The sequence below is a fragment of the Acanthaster planci genome, linkage group LG10 (assembly GCF_054643075.1).
Source record: "Acanthaster planci isolate LZ-2023a linkage group LG10, COTS_SCS, whole genome shotgun sequence".
Taxonomy (NCBI): Eukaryota; Metazoa; Echinodermata; class Asteroidea; order Valvatida; family Acanthasteridae; genus Acanthaster; species Acanthaster planci.
Genome location: NC_141786.1, coordinates 17,841,291 through 17,855,645, shown reverse-complemented (window position 1 = coordinate 17,855,645; position 14,355 = coordinate 17,841,291). Strand labels below are relative to the sequence as shown.

The 14,355-nt window shown below is 41.8% G+C and overlaps 1 long non-coding RNA gene across 1 annotated transcript; it reads right to left on the bottom strand.

Annotated features, from left to right (window-relative positions):
• Positions 1 to 3,130: 3,130 nt before the first annotated feature.
• On the bottom strand, positions 3,131 to 7,567 carry LOC147797911 (uncharacterized). The gene is made up of 2 exons (XR_015426923.1): positions 7,480 to 7,567; positions 3,131 to 5,765 (listed from the first exon to the last, which is right to left on the bottom strand). It is a non-coding gene; the product is annotated as an uncharacterized LOC147797911 (long non-coding RNA).
• Positions 7,568 to 14,355: the final 6,788 nt, after the last annotated feature.

Below are 14,355 nucleotides of genomic sequence, written 5' to 3'. Positions count from 1 at the left end.
TTGGGAGACCCTCCATTCAAAGGTCAGTCCATCATTTGCCCAAAATTACTTGAAGTCTAAAGAAGGTTGCCTAAGAATCAACTTGATGAAGTTTAATCTCAGTGAATACTATTTTTCTGAGAAAACAATGTTTTTAGGATTTCTAACTCAGTTCAAAAGTTGCTGGATCGTGTTTGAATTGCACCTGAATTCAGCATCTAGGACAGGTTCTTACATTTAGTCAAATGCAGCCTTGCAATGTCTCAAGCTGAATCTATAAATTATGTCATGTAGAATCTGTACATGCATCGTGTCACAACGCTTGCATGCGTGCTTCTAATAGCAACAATCCAAATCTTTATCACATCGTTGGTAATGGCCTCCTTTCACAGTTTTCTTCAAAGTGACAGCTTGCAAGAAAAATGAATTTCACTAGGAGTTTAGCTCCATAACCATCTTTAAACAAAGTTTACTTTTCAACAATAATTTTATCCGTTACTTTTTTGGATAACTGCAAATGATGGACTGTACCTTTGATATTTAGAATCCAACAGAAATTAATCAAGTTAGATTCAACGAGTGTTTCCTTCTAGATGCTTTGAAACCTCAGTTGTTACAGTAGCCCCACTATTGATAAAGATGTGGTCATTTGAATACAAAAGGACAGAGATTCTGTTCATGAACTGATAGACCTATCCACCTTGAGCAGAAGCACCCCCTCATTGGTTGCAAAGAGCCATGTTGGTGGGGAGTTTTCATTTTGTTTGTAAGAATGCAGTTGCCATGTGTGCAAATTTCATTGTTGTTTGTGAACCAGTGAAGTGCAGTTCCCACAAAAGTAGCCTGCTTTGCCAGGAAAATTGTGCCCTTTCTTAGTCCGGCTCAGACCTCATACCCATAAAGGAGGGTTAGTTTTTCCCAGAAATATTTGTTTTAGCTGCAGCTGAGCTCATTCTTTTGTGCTTGGTTTTTTTCCCCAGACCTTGTTATATAGAAGCTGTGCATATGCCCAAGCAGGACCAGACCAGAAGAGCGCCCTCGCCTCTTTCAACCTTATGGAGGCAAGATGGAGGACAAGATCCTATAGGGCTTCCCTGAGATGATTCATGAGAATATCAAGGAGAGGAACTCAGATAAATGCCAGTCCTCACCTCCGTGACTGAGGAAGAGTTTCCACAGCAGGATCTCAGGCAGTGGTTCACACAGGCAAGGAAAAGACTGCAGTTCCTTGCTTCAACAGTGATGTAAATCTGTGCTGGGGACTGGGGCTGAATATGCTGGATGCCAAGGGACACCAGGGGGCGCTATTCATGATGTACAATGTACACTGTGTGTACCACAAACATATAAACACGGTCTCAAATGTGTAACCATGATTTTATAAAGTATGGGCAAACAGTGGGTGAAACGATGGATGGCAGCGTGTTCAGTGCACATTACGGGTAATGCTCTTACATTGCTTCTATTTGTTTACATGCGCTCCCAAAATGTGCTCCATTTTTTGCTCTTCAGCACTGGTATCTCATCTTTTCAAATGTTGCAGCTGCATCTTTGTAAATCTACATAGGCCAGATCATAGAGGATTTTTTTGGCTATCAAAAAATGGCTTCAGACAATTTTCTGGCTGGAATTCCTCAACTTTGCGTAAATTCCCTATACCAAGGGATGAATTTGCCCATGGTTTTGATTTTAGTCGGTCACCACACTAATCACTAAATGTCAATGTAATTTGGAATGTGATCTGGTGGTCTATGCATTTACGTGTTTGTGGCGGGTGTGTACACATGTAAATCTGTATCTTGAGTAGGCCATGACGTACAGTGGGGGGGTGGACAGTGAATGGTACAGAACACTAGGGGGCGCTGTTTATGATACAGTCGATTTTGTACACTTTCACCCCTTAATCTTACATCAAAACTGTGTGTTATCTGCCTTTTCAGTGCTACTAATTACATTTTGCCTGTTGGGGAGTTTCACAAATTCCTCAAAATACCTCTGCATTTTTGTCACTTCCAACAAATTGTGAGCAGGAGATGACCCAATAACAGCCCCTCCCCTGAGCAAAAAGGAACCAGGGAATGGAAATGTGAACCCTGTTAATCAGAGCAATGTAAATACAACATTCTGCTTTTAACAAGGACATTTGGAGGTCCCAATCTCTTTGTTCTTCACTGGTTTCATTCTGATAATACAAGGTTCCTATTACTACAAAGTAATCAGCCAAGTCTGATGGACCTCTTACTCATGAAGTTGGACTGCATTCCCACCCCCCTTCACAGATTTACAACCCTGCCATCCTGTAATGAAGCAAGTCTGTATGTTTGTACATGTATATTAGTGGGAAAGAGTTCCAAACATAGGCATCACTTGAAATGAGCAATGTCAGTGTACATGTATGGAACTCTTTGCATAATGCTTTCATCGAAGTTCATGACTGAAAAGGTATTTTCCGATTTAAAGTAACTGTACTTGGTCAGAGTACATTTCAACAACCATTCCAAATAATTTACTCCCAAATTTGGGCATATTTCTTGCTTTTAATTCATTTTAATTCAATCAGGTTTGCATAGCAGCTCTTTCCTCATCTTCCACCTCAATGGCCTGGGTTCGAATCCCACCAAGGCCCACAACCTCTGAAATCTAAAGATTTATTTTCCTCTTCATTGCCACTCAAAGTCATCCTGCAATTAGAGCTGAATGTTCATTGGATGACCAGAAATAAAAGAATAATGATTTTTTTCATGGCAGCCATAAACATGTAATCTCTATGGGATGATTTTCAATGGGCCATCATTATCATCGGGGGGGTGCTAGTGTGAAGGCTTTGAAGGTGGGAAGAAAACTGCAGATAAATAATCACAGAGAAATTCAAGGAATCAAGTAGGGACTGAGAACCTAATCCACACGTCGGCTTGAGCTAGATTTGACTCTGGGTCGCTGAAGTGTTTAAAGCGAGGAAAGTATCGCCATGCCAACCTGTCTCCCCAAAATGAAATAAACTCATATTGTTATCACAATGCAATACTTCAAAACTGTAATTTGTCATCTCAGTGCTAGAAGGTCCTTACTGAATAACTGCATTAAATGGTCCTTATTAAAAATAACATTTTAAACATGAAAGTACGCAAGAAAATTTCTTGAAATTTAAATATGTTGTTCCCAAAAAACTAGTTTAATAACAAGTAAATAAATGTTATTTGTTTCAATGCAACATTTCCTTCATGCCCAGAGTAAGACCCTAAAAGTATTTTCAAAAATGTTAGTTTTGCTGTAATGACCTTTTAGCACTGACCCGTCAAATTTGTACCATAAAATAGTCACCATTTGGAAAAACTAGAGTCTAAAGTGATAGGAAAGTTTAAAAGTGACCAGTGTTTTGCACATTTCAAATCTCCCCATTTCCCATTCAGACAAAATACCAGTTCTGTACCCATCAACTGTCTAGCTCATCCAGTGGCCTTGTGTTTTCCTAGTGTGTCTTTTAATTATTAGCCTTTCTAATTTTAATTATCTCAAAAATTCTGAATCAGAAATTTGCTTGGTTTGCACATTTTAGCTTGCTGTAGAAATATGCCTTTTCCGTGTGTATTTATCAAAATTTTACTATGTATCAGAACCTCTTCATTCTGTTTTTAATGAAATAAATGTTAAAACTAACAGAACTGTTTTGTTTAATTCTATTTGTGAACATGTAGTACATGTACTTTGCCTCTGAGCACATTCCCCCAATCTCAACCATTTTACACTGCCAGAGTTACATCTGTTTCCTATCTTTAGATTTTACACAGCAGCCCCATCCTAAGCCCTGCCAGTCTTAAACATCTTCCAAGCTCCTTATATAAAGTTCCCTCCTAGAGCCTTTTAGTCTTCATCCTATAAGGGCTCCCATAAACCCACTAAGCAATATGGAACATTAAGAAGCTATGTCCTTCAACCCCATGGGATCCTTAGGCCTCTAATACTGATAGTCCCAAGCCCTCAGCCATCCACTCTACCCTTCCTATCAGCTCTCAGACTTCCAGCCCCTAGGCCTTCCACCCTTGCCTATCTCCAGTACAGAGTTTGGCTGAAAAATATTCTAAGTCCAAACAATGGAAGGTTTAACATTTAGAAACGAACACATTTCTTCAAGAAAGTGCCGTGGCATAGCGGTTAAGGACCCTAACTGCAATGCACAAGGACCTGGGTTCAATCCCAGGTGGGCATGCACAATTTTGTTAAAAAACTTAGTATATAAAAAAAAAAAAAAAAAAACCTCCTTTTCCCGGGGACCCCGGGATTTGAACCGGGATCCCCTGGCCTGGCAGCCAGCTAGCTAACCACCAGGCCAATTGCCTCTTGATATAAATCATTTCGGAACTAATATTTAAAGGTTAGGATTGCGCAATTTCAAACAAGGTCAGAGGACACAGCTAATCTGCATATATTTAAATAAACAAAATTTGAATATGCAAACACACAGCAGAGACAGCATACCAATGAGGGTAGAAACGGACTGATAAGTACCCAATTTGATGTATTCAGTTTAATATAAATTCATACGTCAATCAAGTGTAAGCACTTCTATACTAACTGCTTCAAACTATTCATTTTAATACTATGTGCATGTATCTTTCAGAAAAAATCAACTGGTGTAAAGTAACATCACTTTGAGAAAGATCCAGTGGACATGGAAATTTCTTTCAATTAGAGGCATCTCTGAGAAAATTTGGTAGTAACAAGCCTCTTGTTCCAGCTACTTGTAACTTGGAATATCAGGAATTTGCAATGTCTGCTTTTGCATTTTGAAAAAAAAATCCACAATCAAGAGAAGAAAACAAAATTAAATACCGGCCCAACTTTTTTTCAAGCTTCATGATTTCAAACAGTTCTAATCTATCGACATTAACAGCTAAAGGCATAACTATTTTGACAGATTTAGTCTGTCTAATGCACAGAATGCAAAATACTGATTATTTGGTAAACTAAATGATAAAGTTTGGAAACCAACTTGAAGGGTAGCTGCAATCAATTTGTTTGAATACAAACCTTCAAAATGCATCCTCTTTTTCTCAATTCACCTGATTTCTGGCTTTTCTTTCAGTATTTCAAAGGGTAATTTACTGTCTTTTAGGTTTTATGCAAATGAGCATTTCCATATTCATAGTAAAAGTGTGATATATCATTCCAGGAAGGAAGCTTCAATGTTGGACGGGTTTCTGCTCAAATGAAATCCTTCATTTTTGTAGATTTTGCTGGACACAAATTTCTCCTTTTTACTGATTCATTGTTGTTTTTTGTTCATGGCAATAAGCAAGCATTAATTTCTTTATCAGACCCTTTATTAGACTGCACTTCATACCAATAGCGCCCTCTGTTGTTCAGGAAAGCTTGGATAATTTAAAGTATTAAAAAGGTGCACTTTTCAATATACATGTATATATGTATGTAAAAACACACCGAACAAGCTTACAAAGTTTTAAAAAAAAATGTTTTCAAACATATTGCATTGCAGCTACGCTTTAAAATAAGATTATTTCTTTTTCTAGAGACAAATATACACCCTCGATACCAAAGATGTCCGGCCAAATTTGCTTTTTCCTTTGACTAAAAATGTCTACATTGCAAGCCTGAAATCCTGTTTGCTACACGTATGTTAGGACAACGCTGGATACTTTTTTGCAAACTTAATATTTGAGCTTTGCAGCACCCTGTTTGTACTGGCCAAGTCTGTGAGGTGAAGCCCTCCAAGGACCACGGTAGACAGGAACCACTTCACCGTGATTGGCTCACTAATGTTCCTTTGCCTGCATAGGTGAGAAAAAAATGTCATGAGTCTCTTTAGGGCATTATGTTACATTAAATCCTTTGAAAATGAGCCAAAATTCTTGGCAATATGGATAACAACCAAATTGGCAGGGTTGTTAAAAATCATCCTTTTAAGCAAAAGTCATATTTTTGTATGTGAAGCAGATTTTTGAAATTTCTTATAACTCATATGTTGGAAGTGTCCCAAGCATTTTGTTCTCGAATTAACCACATATAGAATTACCCAAAACACTCCTTATCACAGACCAATGTATAGAAAAGGACCGCTATGGAAGCTGCATGTAAAGTTTGTCATCTGACATTCTACAAAGTGCATCTTAGTCTTATGACTAGTCTCCGGTTTCTTGGTTTTCATAGTCTTGTTACCAGCCACTTCCTTTTTTACTCTCAAACTACAGCCATATCCAATCTTGCTTTGGGCCATCCATATTTGAAAGATTCAATGCAAAGCTTCAGGTTTCTTTATTTTGTACTGACTTTTCAACTGTCTTACTGAAGGCACCTATTGACTATGGGAATCCTGGGAGATACTGTAACATCCATCAATGTCCATTCTTATGGAAAGCATATATGTTATATCATGCATGTACAATGAAGATTTCATCACAATTGGCCTCAGCAAATCAAAGTTAAGTCAACCTGATTTTCTAAATGAAAAAAAGGGAACCGTGGTTATACGGCAGATGAAGCAGAATAGTCAGGCTCCTTTTGATTTTTAGAGTGGATGATAAATGAAGTGGATTCAGGGAACACATTCCAAAATGGCCATTTTGCGATTCAAGGCCAGTGGGCACATAATAGAGAATAATTATATATGGGCCCGTTACAGCCATGAGCTAAATTAAAGTTTATTTAGAGGAATCAGAATGTTAACATTCAGCCCATTCTTCATTTAAAATTTCAAAACAAAAAATCCTGAAGTATTCATGAAACAGGCAGCATAATTTTCTTGAATGAGTCATTTGAATCACGATTAAAGTCAGTGCTCTAAATCAAATATTTTCAAATTTAGTTAGTTTTTAGGAATCTTCTTGTCAAACCTTGTGTTACACATTTCTTTTAAAGGTGCAGTCCATCATTCGCAATTAGCCAAAAAAGGAACTGATGAAATTATTGTTGAAAAACATACTTGGTTGATAGATGGCTGTGGAACTAAACCCCCTGTGAAGTTATTCTTTCTGGTGAGTTGTCATTTGAAGAAAAATAAAGAAAGAAGGCCATTTCTGATGATGCATCGGGGGAAACATTTTTGGAAAATTGACACAGGAAATGCACAAGCCTTCACACGACAAATGCACGTATCAGTTACTATAATTCATTGGTTCAGTTTGTGATATTGCATAGCTGCATTTGAGTGAATGGGAGAATTTGTCCCTGGGGCTGAAGTTCCAGCGTAATTCAAACATGACTCAGCAACCTTTGATCTGAAGTCCAATTCCCTAAATATAATTTTTCTCCACAAGACAGTATTCATTGCGCTGAAAACTTCATCAGGTTTGTTCTCAGATAACTTTCTTTAGATTTTGAGTGATTTTGTTGTCTCAAAGGAACTGATGCACAAAGATCAGGACAAATGATGGACTATACCTTGAACACATGGGAAGCTATGATCACTATTCACAACATCAAACATACAGGGACAGTTGGCAGATAAAATTTCTCATGGTTTTAAAAGAATCAAGCATGGCTCACCTACTGTATGCTCCTTCAGCCAGGTACCTTCATCTCCAAGAAAGACCACAATGAACACAACACTGAAACGAATACAAGAAGAATGCAATTTGTTAAATCTTCAGGAAATTCAAGGCATGGTGCCCTTACAAATGACTCCAGGAAACACAAGACACTTTAGCTCATGACTCCATATTTACTGGAGGTGTATTTGAAGCCAAAACTCTTGAAGAACAAGTCCCTGCTGTGTAAAAGATCCCTCAATGAAACTGCTTAAAGCTAGCATTGGTCACTCTAGCCTGGATGGTTACAGGCTCATGTTCACCTGCAGGTTCATGTTGCTGAGACTAGAGCAAGGATTGGTCACTCATCAAGCCTGGATGGTTACAGGCTCAAATTCACCTGTTGGTTCATGTTGCTGAGATTAGAGCTAGGATTGGTCACTCATCAAGCCTGGATGGTTAGAGGCTCATGTTCACCTGCTGGTTCATGTTGCTCAGACTAGAGATAGGATTGGTCACTCAAGCCTGGATAGTTAGAGGCTCGGGTCCACCTGCTGGTTGATGTTGCTAAGACTAGAGCTACATGTAGGATTGGTCACTCATCAAGCCTGTGTGATTAGAGGCTCAAGTTCACCTGCTGGTTCATGTTGCTCAGACTAGAGCTAGGATTGGTCACTCAAACCTGGATGGTTAGAGGCCCAAATCCACCTGCTGCTTCTTGTTGCCAAGCCTAGAGCTAGGATTGGTCCCTCAAGTCTGGATGGTTAGAGGCTACATGTAAGTTCACCTACTGGTTCATGCTGCTCAGACTAGAAGCGCGGGTGAGAGGAAAGGTTGTATGTTAGACGAGTCGATGCTAGTGCTTCCTCTAAGGTATGACCTACCATCAGCCAGACGTCCACGTACTAGAATATCAGCACATCGAGCTGATGTAGATGAGCCACAACAGTCTTCGAAAGCAGGGTGAGGACCTTGGGGGATGTTGAAAGACTGAATGGTAGGGCCCGAAATTCGTAGACTTGACTCTTGTACATGAAGCAGAGAAACTTGCAATCCGCCTTGCGGATAGGAATGTGAAGATATGCGTCCCGCGGGCCAATTGTCACCCAGGACGGCATTGGGATGGAGTATATTACTGTAAGTATGGTTTCCATCCTGAAATTTTTGGGCCGGAAGTATTTATTGAGTGGCTTGAGACAGATTATTGGTAGTCACTTGTTGGTAACCTTCTTGGGGGTAAGAAAGAAGTGGACAGAAAACCGTCTGTCACGCAGGTGGAATGGATGCAACTGACGGCATGTTTCTGGAGCAAGGAGTGCAGTTCAGCCTCCAGGACCAGACATTTGTCTCGGACGTAATATTGCCTCAGACAAAGGGATACTTGTGAACTCGAGGGAGTAGCCGTGAGCAATAGTTGCCAGGACCCATTCGTCCGAGGTGATCTCAGAACCCTGCAATTTTTCATAGATGGCTGACGGGATCGAGATCGGCGGTCGTGGAACATGAAATGGCACAACCATCGGCGATAACCCCCAAAGAAATGGGGGGTGTGCGACAATGACCCTCAGCTTGACCCTGGCCGTCTGGACTTGGAGGAAGCACGGGTTGAGGCTCGATGCTGGGTCGGTTGCAAGAGCAGAGGACAAAAGGTGTGTGTCCTGGGTGGCAGTGGCTTGGGAATCCGAGACTGATGCAGCTGTGTTTACTGCAAGGCTGGAGAGTCATCAGTTCCCAGAAGGAGAGCTTCTTGGTGGTGTCAATGCATTTGGCTTCAGCCTCAAGAGATCCCAAAAACCTGCCGGAGAAGAGATCCTTGCCAGAAAGTGGGAGATCTTGAAGTCTAGATTTTACAGTTTCATGCGGAAGCCAGGAAGGAAATTCGGATGAATTGCTCGAAGGTGAAGGCCAGGTCCTCATCTAGGCCCCGAAGTGCCAGAGCCACAAAATCTGGGGACACTGGCAAGTTCTCCTCTCACGCACGTGCGATGTATTCCGAGAGGAGAAAAAGGAAGGCTGAACAGCATAGACCGAGACAAGAAGCCTTGCCAAGTTTAATCAAGGCTGTCTAGAGGCGAGACTTATCACCATCACAAAAGATCGACTTCACAGGAGGTTTCCACATATCAGTGGTGATTTTGTCCCTAACTGCATCGAAAATCTCCAGTACCGATAGGAAGTTGTCATGGTACTCGGTCGGGAAGTGGTAGTAAGCTAAGGCCGTAGGAGGATAAGGGCGCCAGCACGCAGCCTTGCTGATTGAATCAAAGATCTCTATGCATGAGCTGTTACAGCGGAATTTCTGGGAAAGTTGGATCCAAAGATTCCAGTCTGGTTGCAGAGCGTTTGAATTAAGGAGACGTGACCGGTGTCCCTTTTGGGGGAAGAGGGAGCCGGAAGGCCGAGGACCTGGATCATATCACATTGAAGGAGACGAAGCTGGCTCTTAGAGGGGGTGAGGTCGCCCATCGAGTCGGTGTGGTCTTCTCCTGAAGATAGTGTCTGCTGCTCAGAGTGCGGCACAGTCATGCCAGGGTCAGACTCGTGGGTATTCCCGTACATGACAGAATGCTCCGGCAGGGAAATGCCAGCTTGACTCGAGCTTCAATGAGTTCCACACTCCAAGTAGTCGTCCTTGACTGCAGAGCGGGTTGAGGTTGCAGGAGCCGGGAGTGAAAAGTTTGAGTCCGGAATGATGACAGCTGGTGCGGGTTTGTCGCTCAGGCACTGGACTAGGGAGGACAGAGATTTATTAATAGACTGGAACGCTGTCACCCATGGTTCAAGGTTGCCTTCACGTTGTTTGGAATGACATTTCTTCTTGGCCTTCAAGGTAACCGATGAAGAAGAAGAAGAACGCTTGCCCTCTGGTCTGGAATGCGGGGGGTGAATCAGCAGCCGACGCAGCGGGTAAGGTCGGAGGTATCCCCTGGGGGCAGGAGGGAGCTTGGCTGGTACAGACGCCGTCCTTTTAGGGTAAGGGGCCAGCCAAGGAAGGTCCCGGAAGCCAGAGCCACAGATGGGTTGTGGAGGTCTGAAGCTGCGGCGGCGTGGTGGCCCAGTAGGCTCCGGGGTGCCCAGTTGGTTCTTGTTGGGTGTCCTGGTACCGTGGGCTGAGTAGTTATCAGGCGCGCCTGACCCGGTGGAGCGTGGGGAGTCCGTCCTGGCTTTGTCGGTATGAGGCAGACTAGGTGTCGGGTCGGCCGGCATTACTGAGGGTGCGGCCTTGTGTGTAGCAGAGCTACGGTGGCCATTGTGGGTGGCGAGAAGAAAGGAGCCCCGTTGGTCTGCTGGCTTTTGTGAGCCATAGCCGTTCTATCAGCCAACTTGTTGGGTCGACGGTCGGTGGAAGCATTGGCTTGGTTGACGAGGCGGACTGTTGGAGGGCGGAGAATGGTTATAAGTCAGGAATTTCCTGGGGGGAATCTGACTATCGCGGAGTTTAGCATCGCAGATAAGGCCAGAGTCCTCATCTGAGCCGCTTAGGAAATGCAGCACTCACTCATGTGGCTTGGCCTTGCCCTCATTCCATAAGAGATCAGAGCTCATGCGAACAACACAGACTCAATCTAGCCGCATCAGTCGGCTTCTGTGCATGACTATCGAGCAAGAAGCACATCCCGCTTATCGAGAATCACCCACTCAAGCAGTTAGGCCAAAATCCACACCGGCTGCTTAAATAAGTGAACGCCCGCTCAACCATTACAAGGGAAGAACCGCTAAAATTACAATCCACCCTCTCATGCAGCTAGGATTGTGTGGATTATATAGGCCGCTATTAAAGTGTGAATACGCCCACTCAAGCGGCCCGGCCTATGTGGAGTGTAGGGTTGACCGTTCCTCGTAACACTCACAATAAGCACCTGCAAAATGCACACACAACAAAAAGAGAGAAAAGGGCACCAAAAAACAAGGAAATAACACTCTTACCAACAAGAATGAAATCACACAAGGTAAAGGTTTATTCAAAAATGATGACTGGATAATTAAAGTCAACACACAACTGTGTAGAAAAAACGGAACTCAAAAAATCTTTTTAAGATGTCTAAAAGACACGTCCATTGCGATAGCGATCAGTGCTGACAAAAAAAGGACGAACATGGCGGCGAGACCACAGTGCATACTGGGAGGTCATGGGGCATCTTGGATGATTAAGTCTTGGGAAATTTGCATATGTAGTGACTGTTTTGGGTAGGTAGAGTGCTGTACGCTCAAGCTTTCAACTTCTCTTTTCAAAACGGTCTTTCACAATCTTGATTAAGAAAGTATCTGCTCTGAACGGAACAAAAGAGGGCGTGTTTTTTTAGCCATGTTATTTTAGTACTCACCGCATAGGCACACGTTTATAATGGGATCAATGGCGCGTTTGATGCAGAGCACGCACAGTGCATATAATATAAAACCCTCCCATGCAAAGATACATTCTTGACACAGGTGTCATATCAGTCAAAATCAGTCAAATTTCCCATATGTGTCTGCGTACTGGGGCAAATCAAGTGGAAGGAATTTTTGACTGTTTTGGGTAGTTACAGCAAAATGGGGGTTAAAGCAAGAACCCGCTTGGAAAGCTTACTACCATCTGTTTTTCTTTTGCTTCTTGGGAGTGCACTTCAATTTTGGGAGAATACTGTCCCTGTAACTTAGCTCAAAAGAATCACAAAATTCCGTATGGGATTGATCAACTGATAATGAAGAAAACTCAAGCGATTGCAGACATCATCACAGAGGTTTAGCTGCACATTTTGTCACAGTTTTCACGAAGAGACAATTTTCTCATTGGACTGAAAAACATAGGCATTTGAAGTTGGTCTCTTTCTCAAACACTTAACCACTACCAGCCGGGACTCCGAAATCGGAGCCATATGGTTTATACATGTATGCGTGGCTGAGGTCTCCGAACTCAGACAAAGGAAACAGGGCCCTGTAACAAAAGACCGTACTCTGAACAAAAGACCAGGCTGCCGGGCATTACCGGCATTTTTCACTCTCAAAAGTGATGATAATCCAGCGTTATTTTGAAACTGTATACCAGGGTTTGGGGCATTGACAGCAAGCGGATTACCACCAGGGACAAAAGCGTTCCACCACCGCAGCGATGAGCCACACAGCACCACTGCACGCTAATCTGGCCCCTATTGAAAAGAGGTCAGCAGCGCACTGAGCCAGGTTCGTGAACAAAAGACAGTTGTATAACACCGTGTGAGGGATGTCATGCATGTTGTACATATAATTGTGAGTATGCTGGTGTGTAGTAACAGCGCCATCATGCGGCGGCAGGGGCATTCCTCATGTTTGCCGTCGCCTCCGTTGTTGGCCTGTCTGCTATTGAAATTAAATAGGTGAATTTCACTCTTCTTGGGCTTGTAAATTTCTTGTAAATCATCGAATGGGTTTCCAGGGGAGCAGAGAAATTGTTATATATCGTGGGAAGGGTATAAATACATTATTTTATGGGTAAATTGGGCAAATGGTTTTGTTACTTTCGAGCGGTTAAATAATGGCGGCCTCATAGCAGTGTGCTCAGACAAGTCTGGTTTGCTTATATATGTACATACATATATCTGTATCGACGTTAATGGTGCCGAGACAGAAACTTTGAGTAGGATCTATGGTGGAGTAATTATGTGGGTTATGTAGTTTAGATCATTTGATTGAAGGAAGTTACTGGTTTCGCGTAAGTGTACAATGCTTGCATGTACATGTACAGGCACATGTTGGGCAAATTGTGACATGTAAATTAATGAGACGGGCACATGTACTTGAGGATTAAGTGACATGTAAATCCCTTGCTTATTGGAGATGATTATTGCTTTAATTTTGAAATTGTTTGGAATGAATGGACTTCAATTACACAGTTACACAGTAATTAGAGAGTAATCTTCCCAGTACTTGAGGGACATTGATTTATAGTCTTTATTCCAATGTACATGTAATTTTAGGATTGGATAATGACAATACGGTGAACTCTTTGTTATTTCCATCAGGAGGAAGTCCACAGTGTGAATTTAAATTTTCTTGGCAATAAATCAATTTGGAAGGATGAATAGATAAACTGTTTTTTTAGACATTTCCAATTTTATCACTTTAGGGTCAAACTGTGCAATTTCAATACATTCAGATTTTACATGTATAATTCCTGCCATTCACCTAGAAGGAACAATTAACTTAAGTTGTGTTTCTTTTTCTTTTTATTTCCTCATGTTTGCCGTCGCCTCCATTGTTGGCCTGTCTGCTATTGAAATTAAATAGAGCAATAACACCAGCAGAGATCCAAGCCCAGGGTGTTCTAGTGTGTCTGTTAATGCGCACCCCCCACCTGATAGCACCCCTCCCACAACCACACAATCTGGGTTCTGTTTACAAGGCTGCAGGCCTGGCTGAAATACTCGGGCATCAATGAAGGTCACCTGTCAACTTAGAGTAGTGCCTACAGATTACTTTGTGCGGCTATAAACGACCGTTAAATGGAATGATGAATTTTTGAAGGATTTTGACAACGGAAAAAATGATAGTCATGCCGGCCCAGCATCATCAACGTTGAAAATGCCCCGGCACGAAGTGGTTAATTTCGTACACTTTAGCATTCCTTTTAAATTCACCAAAAGATGAAAGAGGGGATGTTACATGACACAAAACTAATATTTGTTAAGGTTAATTAAATGTGTTTATTTTGTAAGCATACAAGATTGTCTGTTCGTGAAATCCTAAAATTTATGCTTAAAATTGTCTCTTCGTGAAAACTAAGAGAAATATGTGATTTGGGTGATTTCAGTAGATTTGATAAAAAATGATTACATTAAGTTGTAGGCATTGCATAGCCTAGTTGTTTTTTCAAAAAAACAGAAACTTGAAAAAAATCAAGAAAGTATGGACTTTTTTCAACATCATCGCTTTCTGT